At 36.5% G+C, this 21,787-nt stretch overlaps 1 protein-coding gene across 24 annotated transcripts in view; it reads right to left on the minus strand.

The window, feature by feature from the left end:
• DLG2 (discs large MAGUK scaffold protein 2) overlaps nucleotides 1-21,787 on the minus strand; it is a 984,854-nt gene that overhangs the window by 457,729 nt on the left and 505,338 nt on the right. The gene's annotated exons all lie outside the window — the stretch shown is intronic.

The raw sequence follows: 21,787 nt of genomic DNA on the forward strand, positions 1-21,787 counted from the left end.
CAGATTTAGAGATATAATTCCATATGTTAAATCCCCTTATTATAGTCTGAATAATTTAGTATGTTTATACTTTAGGGAAAAAAAAGGTAAAAACTATATTTCCTTTCATCCAGCATTCATCCCCCCTTTTTCATTTCCATATTTAATCAATTACCATGCATAAAAAGTTTGTTTTAACAATGAACAAGCCCAGTCTTATGCTCAAAGTTGAATCTCCATTCTCTATGCCCACATAATTCTCAGAAAAGCCTTTGTGATCCTAAAGTCTACAATGTGTACTCTGAGCTCTCTTGTCAGCTATTACCACTACAGAGATCTCGAAATAAGAACCTGGCTTGCAGTGGGACTAATTCACAACTGAAACAGAATTAAGGATTTTGCTTTACAATAGAACAGCTCTCTGTACAACTGAGCCTTTAAGAATTCAAGATCCAATATTGACTTAAACTCTGTATGCATGAAAGCATTACTTTCAATTAATGAACGCAGGATATTAGAATTTATACATGTTTTAAAATAATTAATTTAAATTTCTATTTGAAGTGCTCTGCATCAGATACCTTATGGAAGTCATCTATATGAAAAGTACTCTGTGACCATGGAACACAGCTACTTGACCTTTTTAACAGAGATTAATAAGAAAAGCTGTATCTGTCGATTTATCAGGCAAGTCACTAATTGCTACAATAGCACCTAAAAAGGAGCAGGTTTCATTCAGCTCACCAAGGAACTGTTGGTAGAATGGTCTGTACTGAGGACAAAATCTTTCAGCTCAAAAGTCAAAAGTGATTTTATTCACATAAAATAAATTCAATTCCTTACATGCTTAGTTTTTTTTTTTCTTCAAATTAATTACTAAAAGAAACAGGAATGTATCTGAAAAATCCCATTAGTGAAAATTTCCTGGAAAATCACATTTAAATACAGAATCATAGAATGGGTTTGTGCTGAAACAGACTTTAAAAGACCATCTAATTCCAGGGCCTCTGCCATGGGCAGGAACAACTTCCATTAGACCAGGCTGCTCAAAGCCCTTTCCAACCTGGTCTTGAACACTTCCAGGGCTGGAGCATCCACAACTTCAAGAACTAGAGAAGCCAAAAGCATAAAACACTGTTTCCAGACATGCTAACACAAGCTAAATGCAATCATAAATTGATAGAAAACCAGATTAGTGGATATTTTATGATTTTATAAAAAGAAAAGGGAATTCCACTGAAATTTACTATTAAATGAAAACCACTGAATTTACCATTAAAAAACCAGTAGCTGATAACTGTAATAAATATTGATGAAGAAACATATCCATAATGGACAAAAATCTAGCATTTCCAATGTTACTTATTCTGACATTTGTACTTAGGTGACAAGATCAGCTATTGATAAGCTGAAATCTATGAGCCTTCTTGAGATTGGAGATCGTAACTTTTCTTTCTTTCTTTTAAAAATCATAATGGAAATAAAGCCTTATTTTGATACTGCATTTGTACTGCTCAGGAAGTCTTCCAGACAGTCATTAAGTATAGCCTAACTTCTCACTGGAATATTTAAAGGTGTTATTTTTAGTAAAGGTCAGCTTCCTTGTTCTAATTAGCTCTTGCAATGCTTCTACATAACTAAACCTCCTTTATTGTTAAGTACCAAGTGTGCATCACCTTTTTTCATCTTAATCACATGCTGATGGCATTTCCAGATAAGGAAAAAGGAAACAAAATACACTGAAGGAGATGGGGAATGAGAGGGTCTTGGGGCATGATTAGTTTTATCCAAAATCAAAGTTAAGAATGTACTTTTGTTAACTACATGCATTATATATTGTTTAAAAACTATAGTAGCTATCACAGCTTATCTGTAGTGACTATGTAATGCCTTTTTTTTTCCTTAAAGAAAAACTGTTGTGTAAAACAAGAGGGAAAGAAACTGTCAATATATCAATTTCTATTATGCAAGTTAAGAGCTAGTAACCTCTCACATATGCAGAATTTGTAGTCCTATTTTATCTTTTTCCAGGACAAAAAAGAAAAAAAATCCAAAAGCTTTGACAAAAGTGGAATATAGGAATTAATATTAATCACTTGTTTTGTTATTTGCAGGCTTGCTGTTGGTGCTGGCTTTTGTGATATGCAAATAATGTCTCCAGGGAACTGCCATAAATTATCTACACAGGAAATGAGTCTTAAACAGGCATGTGCCTGCCTACAAATGATTAAGGTATATCACACCTGTGAATGAGCAGCCAAATTCTGACTGCAACAATTAAAATCAATAGTTCAGTCATATAAAACTCACTAAGATGTAGAATAAATTCTGCATTAAACCCAGATGTCTAGCTCACTACTAATTATCATTCCTATTTTTGAACTGCTGAAGAAGCACTGACTGTCATGGCTGAGGTTTATGGCCTTATTCAATCTGAAATACATTTTTCTCTGAATTCATCAGCTCTGGGTACCAGAAGAAATGCAGTATATCATATTCAGGATGCCCATATACACTTAAGAGTTAACACGTTTTCTAGTGGCATTTTCCCTTTCTGCTAACCGATTTCTAACTTCTCCATCTTCATCTTAGGAAACGATAGTGAGGCAACTATGGACGCAGATCTGTCCCCCAGGAAATCCAGTCTGCAAGACTATTCCCATTGGTCACCACAAACACCTACTACCACATGCATGCCAGGACAAGGCGTACGAGTGCTAAGAAGTATCACGTGCTTTTATACAAGGCTTCAGAAAGGAAATCTTCCTGAAAGGTGGAAGTTTGCTCAGCAAGGATTATGCCAAATTCTGCAGAGGAGCACAGTGTTCCATTAGTAGTCTTATCTTGGTGAGGGAAGAAGAGAAAAGAGGTGAAAGAGGAGTAGATGCGTACAGGAGTAGGACCTGGCCAGATTTCAGCTCATTTAATTGCCTGTGTTAGGAGCCCTGTCAACTTTGCCTCCCCATATGGTGAATAAAGCATTTCCAGGGAGCAATTCCACATATGTAAATGTGAATCACACCTGAGTGTAACCCTCTTCACTGACGGGAGCAGTGTGACTGGGCTCTTGCCTTAGACTGCTGTCCATGGCTAAAAATGAAACTATGCAGATCCTACCAAAGCACTGTGCAGGCAGGCAACAGATTTTTCCTGTGACCAAATATTAAATCTAACTAGATAAATAAAACATGTCTATTTATGACATGAAGGTTTTTATGCTAATACATATTCCATCTGTAATCCCTCAGAGGTGCAGGTGCAGAGTCATCCACCAGATCATGAGGACCCACAGTACAAAAGGTTCACACAAAAAGCTTCTAGCTGTGAAGAGCTGGCAGCCTAGATGGCATCTCAGGAGTGGAACAGGAAATGGAAGAGGAGAGCCTGGAGAGGAAGTTGGAAAAATCCAAAGATGTCCTCTATCACCAATTGCCTCCCCAGTGCACGTCAAGTTTACAAATACGAATTTTGAGCTTCTTGTGTTTTGTGCCAAAGCCACACACAGGAAGAAATGAGTGTATTGCAAGTTTTTTATTATACATATGATATGGGGATGCCTATGTACAGAGTAATTTAGTACAACTAATATTGCCAAATATCCTTAATGTCTTTCTCTCACTGCAACAACAAACAAGAGGTTAAGTCTTTTAGCATATGTATGGATTTGACATTTCCTATCTATCAGCACATATGAATTGCATGTTGACAGCTATTTTCTAGATTATAGTCCCTGAAGTCTGTTAGCAAAACTCAGTAAGTATGGTAAGGCTCATACTAGTGTTTCAGGGGGTTGTTTCAGTTTTTTACGAAAAGTCCCCAAGGAAATGGAATTTTTAATAAACTTGAATGAAAAAAAGAACCTGAATGAGAATTTAATATATATACATATATATTCTTTTTAAGCATGAGTTTGCTTGTTAGCAATCTGCACTAAAATATTTGTCTATTAAATAGTAATACCCTACCAAACAACTTTAGATTTGGATTTTTAATTAAGATCATGCTGAGCTCCTTTTATTTCAGTTTTTGTTATCTAGGAGATGGGAAAAATCCATATTTAAAAAAAAAAAAGTCTTAAACCCTTATGTAAAATTTTGATTGTTCAGGACAGAAGCCATCCCAAATTACTAATTGGTTATTATCTGCTCTGCAGAGAGAAATTTTAAATGGTGACAATGCAAATAAAATGATGAGTGATGAATTATCCATCTCATAGTTTCATTTTTATCTCCCCACAGTAATAGATGAAAAATCTACCTGCACAATAAAGTTACCATGGTAAATTTCTTTAACATATTTGAAGTATTATACTATCAATTAAACAAACATAGGATTTTCTAACAATTTAATTGTACAAGATCATTAATCTATATACTTAGTATTTAGTGTTCCTCTTATTAGCAATTATAGAAAACAAATTCATGCCAAGTCTTCCTTACTGAATCTTGATTAATCACAGTAAGACAGCCGTATTCATCTTACCCTGTTTTAGTATTTCAAGAATACATAAAGATCCTTCCATTATCTGCAAACCTCAAACTTGTACTGTTTCTAATACAAATGGTGGTTTTAGGAACAAACAACAAACAAACAAAACTAAAAAAATGCAGAAATAATCTAGGCACACTGGCAAGACAAAAACACAGGAAGCTTGGGACAGTTCAGTAAATACCTAGTTCAATGAAAACTTAATTTGCACCATGGTGGAAGACACATGGCATCCATAGGAAAGTAAAATGCATAAAAGTTCTTATTTCCCCAAATCACGACTAGAATAGGATTATCCAATGTTTATATTGCTGATTTTCATCATATCAGAACCACCCTCCCCCCGAACAAAAAGAAAGCTGTAACCCCTTATTCCATTTTCTTTTCACATCAGAGTACAGCTCCTAAGTCTGACTTAACTTCATGTGCTGCAATAGGGATTAAATCTTTTGGCATTCATTTTTTATAATTCAAAGTATCTTAGACATCAAAGGATCTTTCTTTCTGAAAAGTCAATACTTCAGCACTGCAGAAAAATACCCTACAAAGCAGCCACTCAAATACTGAGTTTTGAAAATACCAGCTAAGGTTATTAAAATAATTTTACAACATTATCATCCTAGTCCCACAAGATCAGAATTGGATGACTGAGTGGGATGATCAATTATTATTGCAAATCACTTCTCCCTGGTATCCAGTGACAACATGTGTGGGAATGGTGCAAATCTGCCCCAGGAAGGGTTCAGACTGGACATTAGGAAGCAGTTCTTTACTGGGTGTTTAAACACTGGAACAGGCTTCCTAGAGAAGTGGTCAATGCCCCAAACCTGTCAGTGTTTAAGCGACAACACCCTTAACAACATGTTTTTTTTTTGGTCTGCCCTGAGTTGGTCAGGCAGGTGGACTTGATGATCTATGCAGGCCCCTTCCAAATGAAATAGTCTAGTCTATTCTTTTCTTAAATTGTGCTAAATCATTCTGAAAGAAAATATCAATAGGCAGCCAACATCCTATATAGTCTGGACAACAACACAGAAACATGGTTTATCAGTGCTGGAACACAACTAAAAAATTCTGCAGACTTTTCTTTTTAGGATATGGGCTATATGCTAATGTTACCTAGCTGTCAAAAGTTTTCTTTCTTTAGAAACACTTTCTTACTTTTTATGTTGTGCACAGAAGAGGAAATCTTGTCAGCAGACTGACAGACTGCCCCCAGACTGCTGGGGCCTGGGAGGCTCAAGTTAGCAGCACACAAGATTGGGTCCTACTCATTTGTCCTCCTCAATGGACTCCATGTGGAGACCTCATAAGTGTGCCCTGCTCACCTACTTACTAGCATGGCATCCTGCTACCCAATACAGCTGGCTCCAGAGTAATCCCATCTGTCAAAAGATATTTTTTCAAAAATGTAGTTTTGTTTCAAGCCAAAATGTAACATGGGTTTTGTGAATCACAAAAATTCTCACAGTAACTATAGTATGATGCCCTTGATGATGCTTCCAATGACAGAGAAGTAGCCTGAACAAATGACTTGTGAAATATTAGAGAAAAATCAATAAAATATAATCAAAACAATTACCAGGACATATTTTAAAGGAAACATGGTTTGTTGAAAACACTTGCAGATCAGAATATAGAATTAGTTGAAACACATGGCAATTTACAATTACTGTAACTTTGCTTATCAAGCACTTTACTAATCCGTTAAATGGTCAAGTCCAAACCTTAGCAGCCTTTTAAAAATGACATTCCTGAGAGACAAATTAGCTGTAAAATAACTAACTAGCAAAGATCTCTCCCCAAGCTAGAAACCTCTTGTACCCAAGGAAGGCCAGAATCTATTGCCAGAAGTAGGCATGACAATATATTAGCAATGGTCTTTTTTGTCCTTTAATAGCCCAGCCTAAGTGAAAAGTGACCCACCAGCATTTCAGCAAACTGGGTGCATCTTTTGGCATAGGCTCAGCTCAAGGCTTATATTCTGGATTCATAACAAGATCACTGAGCCTCTCCAATACACTTGTTCCATTAAATGATAAGCAAAAGTAGTCCAAAGCACTTAAATCTACTCAGAAAATCAATGGGAACGGGGAACAATCACAAGGTTATGTAACTACTGAAATTGAAAATTATCTTTCACTAACTGGGGTTTCTGATTCTGTCAAATATGATGAAGCACTGTTTAATCATGTAGTTTTGTTATCCATAACTCATGAAAATTACTTATTATTACTTATAATTTTACTGAAGTGTATTTTTTCCTTAGGATTACAAGTTTTTTTTTGTTTTTCTTGTCATATTTTAAACATCTGGGAGAAAAAATATGAATGACTACTTAAAATGGTATAACGGATGTCATAACCTGAAAAAATGAAATTAAGAAAGCAATTTAAGACAAGAAGGGACAGGTCATTTATTTAAAATCGCACATGCCAGCTCCAAAATCCAGCATCCTGCTGTGCCTTCTCAGCATCTCACTTTTCTCTCTGACACATCCAACATGGCTCTTCCCAGGTTGGGAGTTCCATTTTGCTGATCTGATTTTTGCTCAGGTTACTAACAAGATCCTACATCATAAATAGAAGGCCATTTGCACAGAGTCTTTATTCTCAGAAATGTTTTCATGCATTTCTGTCCCACCTTACAGATTTCCAGTTTCCCTTAGTGACTGCCTGTCTTTGTCACGCCTGTGGTTTGTTCATGCTCCAACGTTCTTGCTCTTTCTCTGTCTTTTCTGTATAATCTCCCCTGGTTATATTTTGCCCTTTCCTGTTCTTCAAGCTGACATCTTTAGTGAGCTTCTCATGTCTTTTTCTTAGCTCCTAATCTATTTAATTGCATTTAGCTGGCATGACTCCAAAGCTAAACTCAGTTTTCCTGTTCCTAAGCTCTGTCTTTCACTTTATCCCTTTTAATTCAGCTCTCACAGATGCCAGAAATGTTATCTGTATACAGAGCACTTCACCATGCAGCCCACTTTGCAGTGTCTAAAGATGCTTCCAAAAAAGGGGAAAATATCTGTCCAACTGGCAGCCCTAAATTATCCCCCTGAACATAATGCTTTCTCATACTGAGGAAGGAAAAGGTAAAAACCAAACTCCACATCTAGAGAAGCAATCAACCAAGTAAGTCTGATTTTGCTTCTCATTTTTCCTCTCGTCAGTCTCTCATTCAATTCCAGTTCTTCATCACCTTTGACAAGTAAGATTAAAAAAAAAAAAAAAGTTTTGCCAGTGAATGAATATTGATGACTGAATGACTGGAAACATCTCATCTTCTTTCATATGACCAATTCTAACTCCTCACATCCAGCCTGCAGGAAACTGCCCTCACGACAAAGCCAGAAGCCATCCAATTCTGCCTTTTACATGGAATAGCATCTTCCTGTTGGAGCCAACTAAATCAGCTGTAATAAGAGGGGTTAAACATTCCTGGTAAAGTCATAATCTGACCCCAGAAACTACAATAGTTGATTGAAAAAAAAAATTATAAAATCTGTGGTGGTGTTTTGTTTTGGGGGGGGATGGTGGTGCAGTGTTTTAATTAGGACCAATGAGCTGTCAGAATGAACAGTTTCATTAGCAGGAAAGGGAAGAAGGAGGGATGAACTGGGTGGACAAACTTCAGCCATGCATCTCCATGGTCTGTATTCTAAGACACAGAATTTCATAAAAAGTTGCTGGGACTTCAGTATAAAGAATGAAACAGAAAAGATAAATAACAAGCAAACTACTGCCCTCATTAATTCTGTTGCAACCCAGAATAAACAATATAATTTCTTTTCAAAAATACTGCATTGTCGTGCTTTTAACCTGCATTAAAAAAAACCCCAAACAATTCATTAATTTTGTCATAATCAAAATAGAATTTTTCCTCATCAACACTTCAACAGAGAAAAATGCTCCTTCATTCAGTTGTCAATATCAGAATCTGCATTCAAAAAGAAAAATAGCAAACTTCTATCTTGTGGTCTTGCCTGGCAAATTTACGTGAGGATAATGAAAGGAAGGAAGGTGTCAGGGGAGTAAAAGAAATTTTTAAAAGATGCATGGGAATGTCACTAGCAAGCACAAGATAATGGAGAACTTGCTGAAAGCTGGAATGGAAAATATTAAACAGCCCTCCACCTGGGAAAAGGGAAGGGAATGTACTGTTGCCAAATTTTGCAAATTGCTCTTAAGTTACAAATATGAAGGCAAGTCTCTTTGTGAGAGGTCTTGGCAAAGAGACAATCCTGAAAAAAGGCAGATAGGATGGTTAAAACTGAGTTACTGCTAAACCATGGATTCCAGATCTTATATGTCACTATTTCTTGATGTCCTGTAACTTCTCTCACGAGAACATAAGAGAATATTGCACAATGAATTGAGGTTTTTTTCTTGGTTTTTTTCTTCGCCTCCTACTTCCAAAAGATTTTTCCTTGAATGAGATGTAATCATTCTTTACAGTAATGAAAGGAAGAAAAAAATCTACATCTGAGAAGGCACCAGGTAGAGCTGTGATTAAAGATTGACACTTTTACCTAGTATGCAAGATTAAATTTTCCATTTTTATACATTCCCTCAAGAACAACTTGTTCAGATATAGATGAGTTGGCATCATTCTGTCAGTTCTCAGTGTGGCAAAAGATTCTGGAGACTGGACCTGAAAATGAGCACTGCACATAAGCCAAATCTATGACTATTTTTTTTTTCTTGAGATCTGCTTGGAAGAATAAAGTCCATGGAATAAAGCCCTGGATAGAACAAGGGCCCAGGAGAGCTGGTTATTTTTCAGAGGTTGTGTCTCCCAAGCTCAAGAATCAACTATCCCCAACAAGACAAAGTTAAGTGAGATAGCAGGGGGCCTACTTGGATGAAAAAGGAGCTCCCAACAAAACTCAGCTATAAAGAAAGAAGCCTGCAAGAGTTGAAAGCAGGGATAAAGGACCTGGGGGAAATATGGAGACACTGAGTATGCAGGGATGTGGTTAGGAAAGCTGAAGTCCATTTGGAGCTTAATCTGACAAGGGACATGAAAGCCAATAAGAGAGGTTTCTATGGGCCATTCAGCAGCAAGAGGGGGATAATGAAAGGCCACTTCTGAATGGGGCAGGGGACCTGGTGCTAGAGGACATGGCAATGGCAGAGGTAGTGGTGCCTTTTTCACCTCACTCTTTAGTGTTCCGATTGCCCTCGTCAAGTCTCTTTGTGTAAGTTAACAGAAACTGCATTTTTATATATGTGCAGTATGATAGAAGAAATTTTAAATCTAAGATTCATACTCTCAGTGTAGACACATCCTATTCCATATATATCCTTCAGATAAAGAAACACGTTATTGCCCAAAGAATAGTATTTGGGAGGCATGACCATAGCAGAACTCCTCAAAGTAACCTGGGAGGGTTTGCAACATTTGGTGAAAGAAGCTCCTTTCAGTAAAGAATTTGGTTAGCTTTAATTTAAGGCTTTTTCTGAAGAGAAATTCTTGAAAATGATAATGAAAAGAAAGTGAAGAATATCCAGAGGGACCACAATATTTTGTCCCAAGCACCCACTTAGCAGCCACACTTAAAATGCTCTGAATGGTATGAAAATACTTTCTACTATTATGGAGATTGTCACAGATGCATATTTAAGGACAAGAAGGACTCCTTAGAGAATTCTAATGTGGCGGCATGCAAAATTTGGGTCATAGTTACCCATCCCATAGTTCCTAAAACATCACATTTCTGTAGTTTCAGCAAGGAAATACTCTTAAAAAATGTAGCTTTTATTTCCACTAAATGTAACCATGAAAAACAGTACACTTATTAAAAGCTTTCATAAAAAGATAAATGTTTAAGCATATTTGACTATGAATTTTCTTTTATTTGACCTTGGCTAAATTGAAAGCACACAGAAAAATTTACAGTCAGTGCTAGATATGAGCTGTACTAATATCTGGCTAACTGCCTCTGCTGTGAAAGCTCTTTCTATTTCAGTAAAATTTTATGCACAAAAGCATTTTCTAGAAACTGATGTAGTGTGTTTAATACATTTTTAGACCCTAGCTTAATTACAAAAGCTTTTTCACAATAACAAATATTGTCCCAAGCAGAGACTATATTTAATAAATATGCTCATTATTTTCCTTAATGAAAGCAATGCTTAAAATTTGTAGGTAATCCCATTACACTGTACTTCCATTATACAGCCCAGCTCTCCTACCCTCCTGCTGATAGAAGACTTGCTCATCTTAGTTTCCAATTATATACATTAAGTCCTTCCAAAACTACCTTCATTATTACACACAGCATGTATAGCTCTATCAGAGAAAAAGCTTTAATTGGAAAAGAGCAAAATGCATTTTTGAGCCTAAGATAATCACAAGAAAAGTTAATTATGTCAATTAAAATAATCTTCTCTCCACTCAACAAATATGACCTCTTTGTACAAAGAAACACAGCAGGACAGGTACTGATCCCTGATAAACCATGGTGTTTCTACTCAAGTCATTCTAATCAGAAAATCTGTGAAAGAACCAAATTTTGACTTTAAATTACTTTATAATAGAAGAATGGCCAAAAGAACTATTACATGAACCCGGGGGAATTCTCCAAAACAAAAACCATAACATTTTCTATATACATCCAAAATTAAACCCCAGTGTTTCTGCTCTTGGACTAAATTTCTACTTCCTAAAAGCAGAAAAGGACAACTGACACAAGCAAACCACTGACAGAAAAGATACATAAACTAAAAATGTTAGGTACAAGAAGTAAAATCTGCACCCTTACTGACAACTATTTTTGGCAAAGAACTACATCTCAGCATCAGGTGGCAACCAGTTGAATCTGTGCAGTGTTGACTCTAATTATAGAGTCTCAAGTCAGAGCTTTAAGAGTTGAAGACATGGCTGCACATGGCAAAACCAGAGCTGTTCACTCCTAAGAGCATCAGTGCACAAGGAGGCTCCCAGATCCTGTAGCTGCACAAGTCCCACTTTATTCCTTCAGCTTGTAGAAGGAAGAGCAAGAGGTGATGCATCTCTCCCTATTAGCTGCTGCTAATAGTTGATTTTCCTTGCTGCACCCAAGGAAAATTGTACTTTACTTTGACATTACATTTGATCAGCCTCAGCCACTTAAACCACATTTTAGAATATGCAGTTTTCACTAGCCTGCTCATTACCATATTTTCACATCTAATTGTGTCAGTACAGCTATGCATGACCCTAAATTTGCTGTGAAGAATTCTTCCCATCACACCTCATAATGCCTTATCTGGATCATTCAAGTTTTGAACACTTCCTAACAGATCTATTGTTGTTATTCTATAGGCATCAGAAATAGAAGCAATATTCCAGACAGTACTACAATACTTCTGCAATGCCACCAAAACCTTAATTTTATCTGAATATTTTTGGTTGTTCTTTGTTTATGCCAAACTCTTACTTTATCTTAAAAATTCCTGGCAATTTGCTGTGTAATATTTGTACTGACAATTTGATAAGACAAGAAAAGCCAAGTCCAAGTACACTGCAGTTTAGAGAACATTTTCAAATTTCACAGGGAAATGCTACTTGTTCTGGATGTTCCAATCTCCTCATTTCTTTTACCCTGATTTGGTTTTTTATCACTTGGTGATTTTGTCAGGGAATTGGGATCCCTGCCAAAGATGTTTACCTCAATTTTGTTTCAAGTCCTAAATTAGATTTCTCCTAAATAGCGAATTAGATTATTAATCAGTAAAAATCTAAATCTTCATTATTAATTTACTCAAAACAATACAGCACCTTGTAAAACATTTATGCAGCAGTAAACGGAGAACCACTTTGCAGAGATCATGACATGCTTAATTTACTACACGACTAAATATTTAATTAGAAATTGTAGCAAAGCTGAAGGTGTTCTGCTGAAATTAAACAATCTTTTAAACAGTAATAGTCCTAACTTCATTGTGGGCCGTAATGGTAAAATTTTAGAACAATTGGTAGGAAACTTGCTCCTTTTTGTGGGGTTTGCCTTTACCAGTTAAGTGAAGAATCATGTATTTGGCTAGCCAGTTTGCTATTTACTGACAGGTCTGGTCCCTCCTGTAGTTTCAACAGAAATATATTTTAAATGGCATATTCAATTAATTGAAAATGCCATGCACTTTGAGGCTCTACATTTGCAATGTAATAGTCTTGCTCCAATGATTTCCTTACTAACATCTCTAATTAGAGTAATGGCATTTTAACTTCCTTGCGAATATCTAGCAATTCTTTGTTTCATATTCAATTTTCAAAACCTCCCAGGTACAATATTTTAAATTCATTTGCATTTATACATCCAGACTCATCTAAAAAACCCAAAAACTTGTTTATATTTCCGGTTTAGGAAATTGCACACAGAGCTTTTGCAAAGCCATCTCAAGATGAATATATCCTTCCCAGTGTTGAACCTGAACAACAAATGTTGATGCACATCAAATCTAATTAAAGGTGAGCTTTCAAAACAGATAATCAAGAAATGCAGTTGATTGTTTCAGAATTTGCTAAATGTGTAGCAATATGGAGAATGAGTTCTGGTTTTATTTCCTCATTTTTTAATCTATTCCTTCCTATTGTCTCTCTAGCTCATATAACTCAGGTTTCAGAAGAGGAAGGTAAGGGATGGTTTGTACCCTTCTGTACAGTGATGGATACAAAGAATGAAGAAACAAAGCAAGATAGGCAGGAGAAAATTAAAAACAATAACATTATAGCCCATTTTAGGAGGGAGGTCTATTGAATAGATTATTACACCAAGCAAAGAAATTATCAGGCTATAAATGTAGTCTGGAAAACAAAGGGTAGCAACAGGATCACTTTCACCTCATCTTGAACATGTCTTTCAAAACAGCAAATTGATATTTCTTGACCATCAATTTGTTTTTATTAACAATACATAATATTCTGACCTTTTGCTATCTTATAAGAGTACACGACCGTCTTGTCAAAAATAAGGAACCTAAAATCTTAAAAAAAGTTGTTAACTATGAAAACCACAGCCATGTAATACATAATTCAACAGATAAGAGGAAAAGAATATTCTATTTAGAGTAGGACTAAAACACATTTTTCTGCATCTTCCTTATGTCTCAAGGCTAAAGAATTGGTAGCGTGCCTCTCATTATGCTGCGGAATCCTAATGATGTGACCTTGCTTCCCAAAGTTACTTGTAAGGTAAACTTTTTAGAAGTAAGATGAGTGATACCACTGGTATTCATCAATTCATGTTCAATTTAAACATAGCTGTATGAAACATGGAAGCACTTACTGAAAGATAGACTGAAGTTAATTGAAAAAAAATCACAGTCTAGGATTGAAATAACATTTTCCCACAAAGTTTATTTTTCAAATCCAATCCCAGTTTAACAATGACAAAGTTACTGCAGTGCTGATCTTCAAGAAAGGCCCAGCCTCGCAGTAATACAGAACACAAAGAGGCACTCAGCATGGTGCTGTCTCAGAAGAGCTAAGAGTGGTGCCAGCTGTGTACCTGCACATACAATCTGTGTCTGAACAATTTTATTTCTGAACAGACTGGGAAAGGAGAGAGAGGATGGTTGGTGGGAGTGGTGGAAACATGAAGAACCTTGTTCTGCTGTTTACCCATAAGCTGCTGTGAAAAAGAGAGCTTCGCACTTGAGAAAATATTGTGAGTGCTTCACGTGGTACTGGGGCCTCCTTCCTCGTGACAAAAGCTCTCAGACTGCACGTACTAGCTAGTCCCTTGATTCCTTCCAATTGCTCATCTGAAGCTGTTAACATATATTAGAGCTATAACCAAGCTTTCCCTGATATGCACCAATATTTTAAGTAGTGTATGGCTGAGAATTTTTTTAACCACAGAAAAGTGTGCCTCATTTAAAATAAACTGTCTTGAGAATCGCATGACATGGCAATAATTCTAAATTTTACTAAAGCTTTTTACACACACATGACTTTGGCAGGCTGCCTTCCAGTGAGAGCAAGTTACATATGTACCGGCTCTAATGGCCCATATAGGATATTAAAAACACATAAAGAATAATTTGATAATTTACCTTAGGAACAGCATGAAAATTTTCATCTCAGTTTCCTTTAGAGACTCTAATGCCAAAGGACAGATTGTTTCTTGTCAGTGCTTCAAACTGATCTCTATTTGCAAACACAGCAAGTGATGCCAAATGCAGTTCAGAACACAAATCAAACAACTATTCATTATGCACTGTTTTGAATTGCATATGCAGGACAGAGAGGCAAGTAATGACCAAAAAAAAAAAAAAATCACGCTTGCACATCACACAAGCCATTTCCATAATATACTTGAATACTGTATATATATACAAAGAAATAAAACTATTCCAATAAAGTAATGAGTGCCTTATGAGTTAAATATATTTAAAATGCTACACACTGGGATTGAACAGAACTTGATATACAGTGTAGACCAAAATATAAATGCAGTAGTTATACAAAGAAAAGGAGGGGGAAATTATAAATTATTTATTGAATGAAAGCAGAAGATGGAAAATGAGAAAAACTTTTCTTTGAAAAACAGGTTAGTTTGTAACCAATGATAATAAGCCCACTTATTCATTAAATCTGATTCTATTTGAGTCCCAGCTAAGCACTCAGAGCAGCAGTTAATGCAGCCGTCGTCGTTTTCTGATTGTTCCTGTCCATCTCAGTTTTGTCCTGAAGCAAAAAAAGATGAAAAATGACTGGAAAAATTACTTAACCTGTTTCTAAAATGATCACGGCACTGGCTAAAATGGCAAAGGGAAAAGAACTGTTTTCAGTGCCATGCTAGAGACATCTGTGGGTGGTAGCTGACAGGCACAGAGCAGTGCATGCCAGAATAATGCATGGGGGAAAGGGAGAGGCATCACCAATGTATGGCAGCCAGCTAAGGCTAGAGCTCTCTTAGATTAGACTGAAGAGAAGGAGAGAAGATATTCTTCACAAAGACCTCATCCATAGCTGGTTAACAAGTATGTCTTTAATTTAAAAAAAAAAAAAATTAAAAAACACCAACTAACTTAACCAGGACTACTGCTTATTGCTCATTAATTGCTACAGATAGTGCTGGGCCTGGCCAGGTGCAAGAACAAAACCCCTCACAGAAGAAAAAAATAAAACACACTTAGAAAAAAGAAAAGACTACTTTGAAATTAAGTATTTCAAGGGATTAACTTCAGTAGTTTACTTTTGATCTGTATCTTATTTTAAAACATCATTCTTGCATTTTTTCAAGGTTAGTTGAATTTATTTATTATTACTACTATAGTGATTGTGAGGTGGCAGTGAGTTAAAATAAATCCCTACTTAGGCAGCTTATCCCTCCTGTTATATATTATAATCTTAGTGCATATGGGATTATAACAAAATGCAAAGGAAAAAAAGGAAAAAAAATCCAACCTGAGTAGCTATATTTTTCTGGATTAAATCATAATATCAGAAAATGTCTTAGAATTCCAACTGAGCTGTGCTAAAGCAAAAACCAGCTAGCTCTGGATACTGGAACGCTTGCATATTTTTCTTCACACAGTTATGTGTGAAAAGATTTCCCCATAAAACTGTAAAATAGAGCACTGAGAAAGTCCATCTGAAAAGATTCCTCCAGGGGGCTGAGACAACTCCGGCATCTGTTCGAACAGGTAATTCTGCAAATAAGTGACACACTTTTGTCATCCCATTGAACTTGGAACACGAGGGCCCTTGGCTGCCCAAACACAAATAAAACTGTCCATTGCCCTTACAGCATGTGGCAGCTACATGAGATGTCCCTTAGAGATGCAGTCACTTCACCTTTAGCCAAGGCAATAATGAGAGCTGCAAGTTTTATCACTTCATCACAACCCCAGTGGACTGTAAATGATTTGGTAAGCTCTTGTTTGAAAGAGAGGACTCCTTAAGAAATCTAAGGAATGCAGTGAAGGAAAAAGAGAGTTTCTCCTCTTTGGAATTATATACAGATGTAAAAATAATGTTTATCTCCAAATATATTTTATGATTTCTTAATGACAGATTTTCTATTCTTTGTTGTGAATAATTACTGCTTCCAGTTAATTTCTTATCTCTTTCAAATTAAATTATGGGTAGCTACTTATCAACAAAGCAAAAATGAAATAAGAATACATATCCTAGAACTGCCCACCCTGCAATTAGCTGTGCTAAATACAAATATGAGAACTATCTAAATTCAAGTGTCATCTTGATATGAAGACTTGATTGTTGTTATTGCCAGAATACTTTTGAAAAAATTATAAAATATGCATTTATAGACGTTGTACTTGTTTACTTGTTACACATCCCAGTTTTAACTTCTTAAAGCATATTTTTTGGGTCTTTTGCAAATATTTAATTGTAGGCTGACAGTCAAGGGCTCTTGATTTACCCAAAACAAGAAAGAAAAACTGTTGGTCTATGTTCTACTTATCTAGTCTGCACTACAATACATTCAAAAGTACTCATTTAAAATTATACTGCTTAGTTGTGAATGGGATTTCTGGGTCATCTTTATTTTTATTTACAATTGACAGTCCAAAAACTTCATTCTATTTAGTCATTACATATAACCCTATCTTTTTTTTAAGTTGCTTCTATCTTGAATCATTAAACTAATAACTTAATTAAACTGGAACAATGAACTAAACCCTATGGTGTAAATACATATGGTTCAAATACAAGACATAATTCTTAGAACTTAGAAAACACTTTAGGAGTAATTTGATTTCTAAAAACTAGAAAAAGAATTCTAACAGTACAGAATAGTGAAGATCAACTTATTTAAACACTTTACATGGGCCCTGTTGCTTTGCTCCCTAAAATAATCTACAAGGAGAAACCTCATTTTAAATTGACTGTTATCTTTAGATTTAAAACCTCACCCACATAACTAATTCTACAGTGTTCAGAATTTGGGTATCCTGGTTGCAATATGTTCCACTTCTGAACAAGCATGAAAACCAGTCCTGAACTTCCAATTTTAAAATTAAGTTATGTGGTAACTTTGGCAAGTCTTTTCCCACTTTTGATACTGACCCTTGAAACCCGAATTCTACCAATACAGTGAAGAATTATCAGAACTTTAGTTCATTCTCTCAGATCAACATGATTAATTGTTCAGTTACTTTTCTGTACCTCTTCCAACCATTTAGAATACTTATCTCTATAGCATAACCACATGCAGTTAACATCTCTCGATTTCTGCTTGATTGTGGTTTAATGGGAAAAATTCAAGACATCAATCTTTGCCTAAAGTTATTTTAGTTCCAAGGTTGAAGTGATCATGTTTACTCTCATAAAAATAATCCTTTCATGTGACAAACTCAAAGCAATAAAAAAGGTAAGACCAGAGATGACTTGAAAGAAGTTCAACTGTTTTCAGACAACTTTAGTGGCAGCCCTGTACACTAAATGTCTCACTACTTGAAGGGAAGAGTAACACTAGCAAACAAGCCAAGGCAACCAGATTGAGATAGAATTTGTAGATAAAAAGTGCTGTATATACTGGAAAGAGTTTATGATTTAGTCTAATAATAAAAAAAAGTAAAGAAATATGCTTAAAATTTGGCAAAAAATGGCAAAATGAGAACATTAAGAGCAATTAATAGGCATCCCATTTTAGTTACAAGAAGTTTTAGCCAGGACTGGTTAGAACAAAAAAAAAAAAAAAAGGAATAAAACTTTCCAAATTTGAAGATTTTTCAAAATATTTTGGCTCAGTTCAGAATTAAAACAAGTTTGTAAAATATATCATAAAAGTATGACTCAAATAGAAATACTGGTGCACACCAGTCAACTCGGAAGAACCATTTAAGACACCTACAGCTGCCATTCATCCTGTTATTCCTAGATGTCTTTTTCACTCTCTAGATGAAATTTTAACAGTGAGAGTTCATGTTTGGTTTATAGAAGCCTAATATTTACCAGGAAGTCATGGAAGCCTAGAGTGGCTTGAGTTGGAGAGGACCTTAAAGGTCATCTCATTCCAACCCCCCTGCCATGGGCCAGGACACCTTCCACTAGCCCAGGGTGCTCAGAGCCCCATCCAACCTGGCCTTGAACACTGACGCTCTTAAGTTGTATGTGGGTGTTAATGAGACAGAGCCTTTCCACTCATCTAAGCACAGACTCCAAGGAAATGCTGGGCTGGAGGGGAAGCAAGAACTGAAAAGGCAGGGCAGGAGCAGTGGTGCTGCACTCAACAGCACGTACCGGTGAGGGAGATAAGAAAGCAAGCCCAGGAACTACCAGAGAGTTCTCTCTCTTAGAAAAGTAAACCCACCTCTTTCCTTTGGTCTCCCAACTCTGCTGCTTGCTGATATCCTTTCCCCTTTTCCCCAAGGTTCAAGATCAGTTCTCCAGCTCCTCCAAGCCCCAGTCCTTGGCTTCAATGCTGCAGGTTGCAAAGTACCAACAACATGCAGATCTACGCCATGCTCATCTCCCTCCTCTCCCTACTAAGCCTATTTTTCTATCTCCTGCTCGCATACTGCACAACTGTTACACTCCCCCCGCACACTACAAACCACATAAAACAATGACAAACTAACAAACCAACCAGCATCACAATTGCTATCTTAACCACCATGTCCGTCATACTCCTTCCTATCTCCCCTATAATCCTTCCCATTGTCTAAGAAACTTAGGATTACCTAAACCGAAGGCCTTCAAAGCCTTAAACAAGAGTTAAACCCTCTTAGTTTCTGCTACAGTCAGCAGGCCACAACCCTGCATCCCCTAAATGCACTTAAAGACAAGTTGCATGGCAGTCCCCCTGGAGCAAGGATTGCCATATGCCAGGTATGGGGAGACGAGTGGAAAGGTATGGTGACATGGGGGGGATGGGGACAGGAGCTCCAGCTTTGGACAAGATGCAGAGCTCTGGAGCCACTGTGGGCCAAGCTCACCCACGTGGCTACAACCAAACACCCTCACACAGGAGCACCAAACTGTAACATCAATGCCACCTTATCTCTCCCCACCAAGGACTGCCCTAGTCACCACAGAACAGTGGAATGGCTTGGGTTTTAGGGCACCTTAAAGATTACCTAGTTCCAACCTCCCTGACCTGGGCAGGGACACCTTCCTTCCCCTTGCCCTTGTGTGCATCCCCAGCACAGCACTCTTCACACCTTGGAAACTCTGCTCCCCTGAACAGGCACCTGGGAGGAGATCCTGGTGGAATTCAAGGCAGATCGAAGTTCATGTCCTCTCTCTGCACAATTCAGGCCCAAAGTTTTGACATTTTATGGAGCTATACTGCCAGATTGTGCATATGTGTGTGCACAATCCCCCATTTGGGATGTTGTACCCATCCTCCATTTTCTTTCTTAACCTGTGAAAACAAATAGGCTCATACAAAATTTCTTTTTCTTAGAAATAGTCCTTAAAAATTCTTGATTTATACTCATGCAAAGAAGTAAAGCATAACAGAAAAATCTGTTTTGGAGCCCCAGTCTTCTATTTCTACTATCCAGATCTTTACTGCAAGTAAATTTTTTTTGCACACATGCGGTATTAGAAAATACTGCTGTATGTTACTACCTCCAAAAGCACATTAAGAAAACAATGTATCATTCAGATCATGCACATGGAGAAAAACAGCTAATTATTCTTCTAAGGGAGAAAAAAAAAAGGTAAAATTGCTTAATAATTTGATCATTCAACCATTAAAAAAAGGTCAAAACAAAAACAAGACATGAACTTAAATGGTATTTTGGATTTACTTTGTGATAGATATATATTCTATCTGTGTTCTCCTGGAACCGAGATATTGCACTGAAGATGTCAGTGTTCATCAGCTTCCAATCATTAATAGCACTTATTGAAATAGCATCCTGCTAGGAATGGGATTTTCTGCATTTGCTAGAGTTTAATTTGCAGGGGGAAAAAAAATTATAAATGAGCCCTGCCTGCAGAATAAACATCCAAGAAAGAAATTTTATTTTTTATGTAAGTCAATAAGTAAACATTTTGCAAGGTGTTTATTGCATATTTACTGTCTTCTTGCAAAAAAAGAATTCCCATGCAAATATGATAATAGCATGCTCAAGTAATATGGAAAAGCTTTTCCCTAAAAACTGTTAAGCATAGCTTGAAAGCTTAAATAGCATGGACCTAAGTTGTCGGTTATTTTGAAAGTCCTACAGGGATGAACAAGTAGCAATATAATAAATCTATGCAGAAATATTTAAAGTACTTAAAATAAAGAGGAAAATAGACCATTTTTTAAAAGCATTCTTTTAGTTGGTGCTGCAAGACTGCAGAGAAGAAAATATTTTCTCAGTGAATACTCTGGCATTGCTTTATGAAATTTTTCAAGGTTATTGAAATAATCTATGACCATATATGCTTTAAGCAGTGCACACCAAATCTGTTTTTAAAGCTGCTGAGTGAGCCCCACTGTGTCAGGAGTGGAATGTGTCCACTCATCCTGCCTCTGTCATCTTGGAGGAAGCCTGAGAGCAAATATTCCTCTGGAGGGAGCCCCTCAGGACTAAGGAAGATCCAGGCTGCAACTTTTTTTCCTCCCATAGCAATATGCAAACAGCAGGAGAGTTCATATGATGCTCTCTTTATGGAAATGTGATTGATGACAGAGAAAGTTTGACAGTCCCATGTATAGCTCTCTGCATTTCTATTTCCCCCTCATGTATATGATGTGAAATATATAAATCACTACCACTTAAGTAACTTCCCAATGACTTGCATATTTAAATTTCAAAATTTCCACACAGCACCTTTTTAACCATTGGGAATATTTTGCAGAAAAAGCAAACCTCTCTCCTCCCCTCTAACACAAGTATAATATATTTTTGCTAATAATTTTCTTCAAGTGAAAGACTTTCCCAGTTACAAAGGAATTCAGGCAATGATAGTTGCTTAGTGGATTGGTGGCTGTGTTACATAGCATAAGACATATTAAAGACATAATAAAGCAGCCCGTTTAGCAAGTCTTTGACTACATCAAAGACAACAAGGAAAAGAGGAAGCCATCATTATTAGACTAATGAGATAACTTTATAACATCACATTGAAGTTTTTTCACCCCAATCTAAATCTGAGTTTATGAAAGAGGAATTGGTCCCATTTTGAAAATGGTTTGTCTGGTAATGTAGAAAAAATTGGATTGCAGGTCCACTAACTAAATGTTTTCTATGCTTAAAACAAAATACAATTGCCTTGATATCCCCTAATTATCATTACTGCAAATTCTAAAACTGTTTAAGTTTTGCTGAGGGAGAAAGAGGGCAGAAGACTCTTACCTACAAGGGCTGTCAGAAAACAGCCAGTTAAATACAGTTCAATTTTATGACAGAAAAATACTGAAATATACTAC

This window comes from Molothrus ater, chromosome 2 (genome assembly GCF_012460135.2).
Source record: "Molothrus ater isolate BHLD 08-10-18 breed brown headed cowbird chromosome 2, BPBGC_Mater_1.1, whole genome shotgun sequence".
NCBI classification, from domain to species: Eukaryota; Metazoa; Chordata; class Aves; order Passeriformes; family Icteridae; genus Molothrus; species Molothrus ater.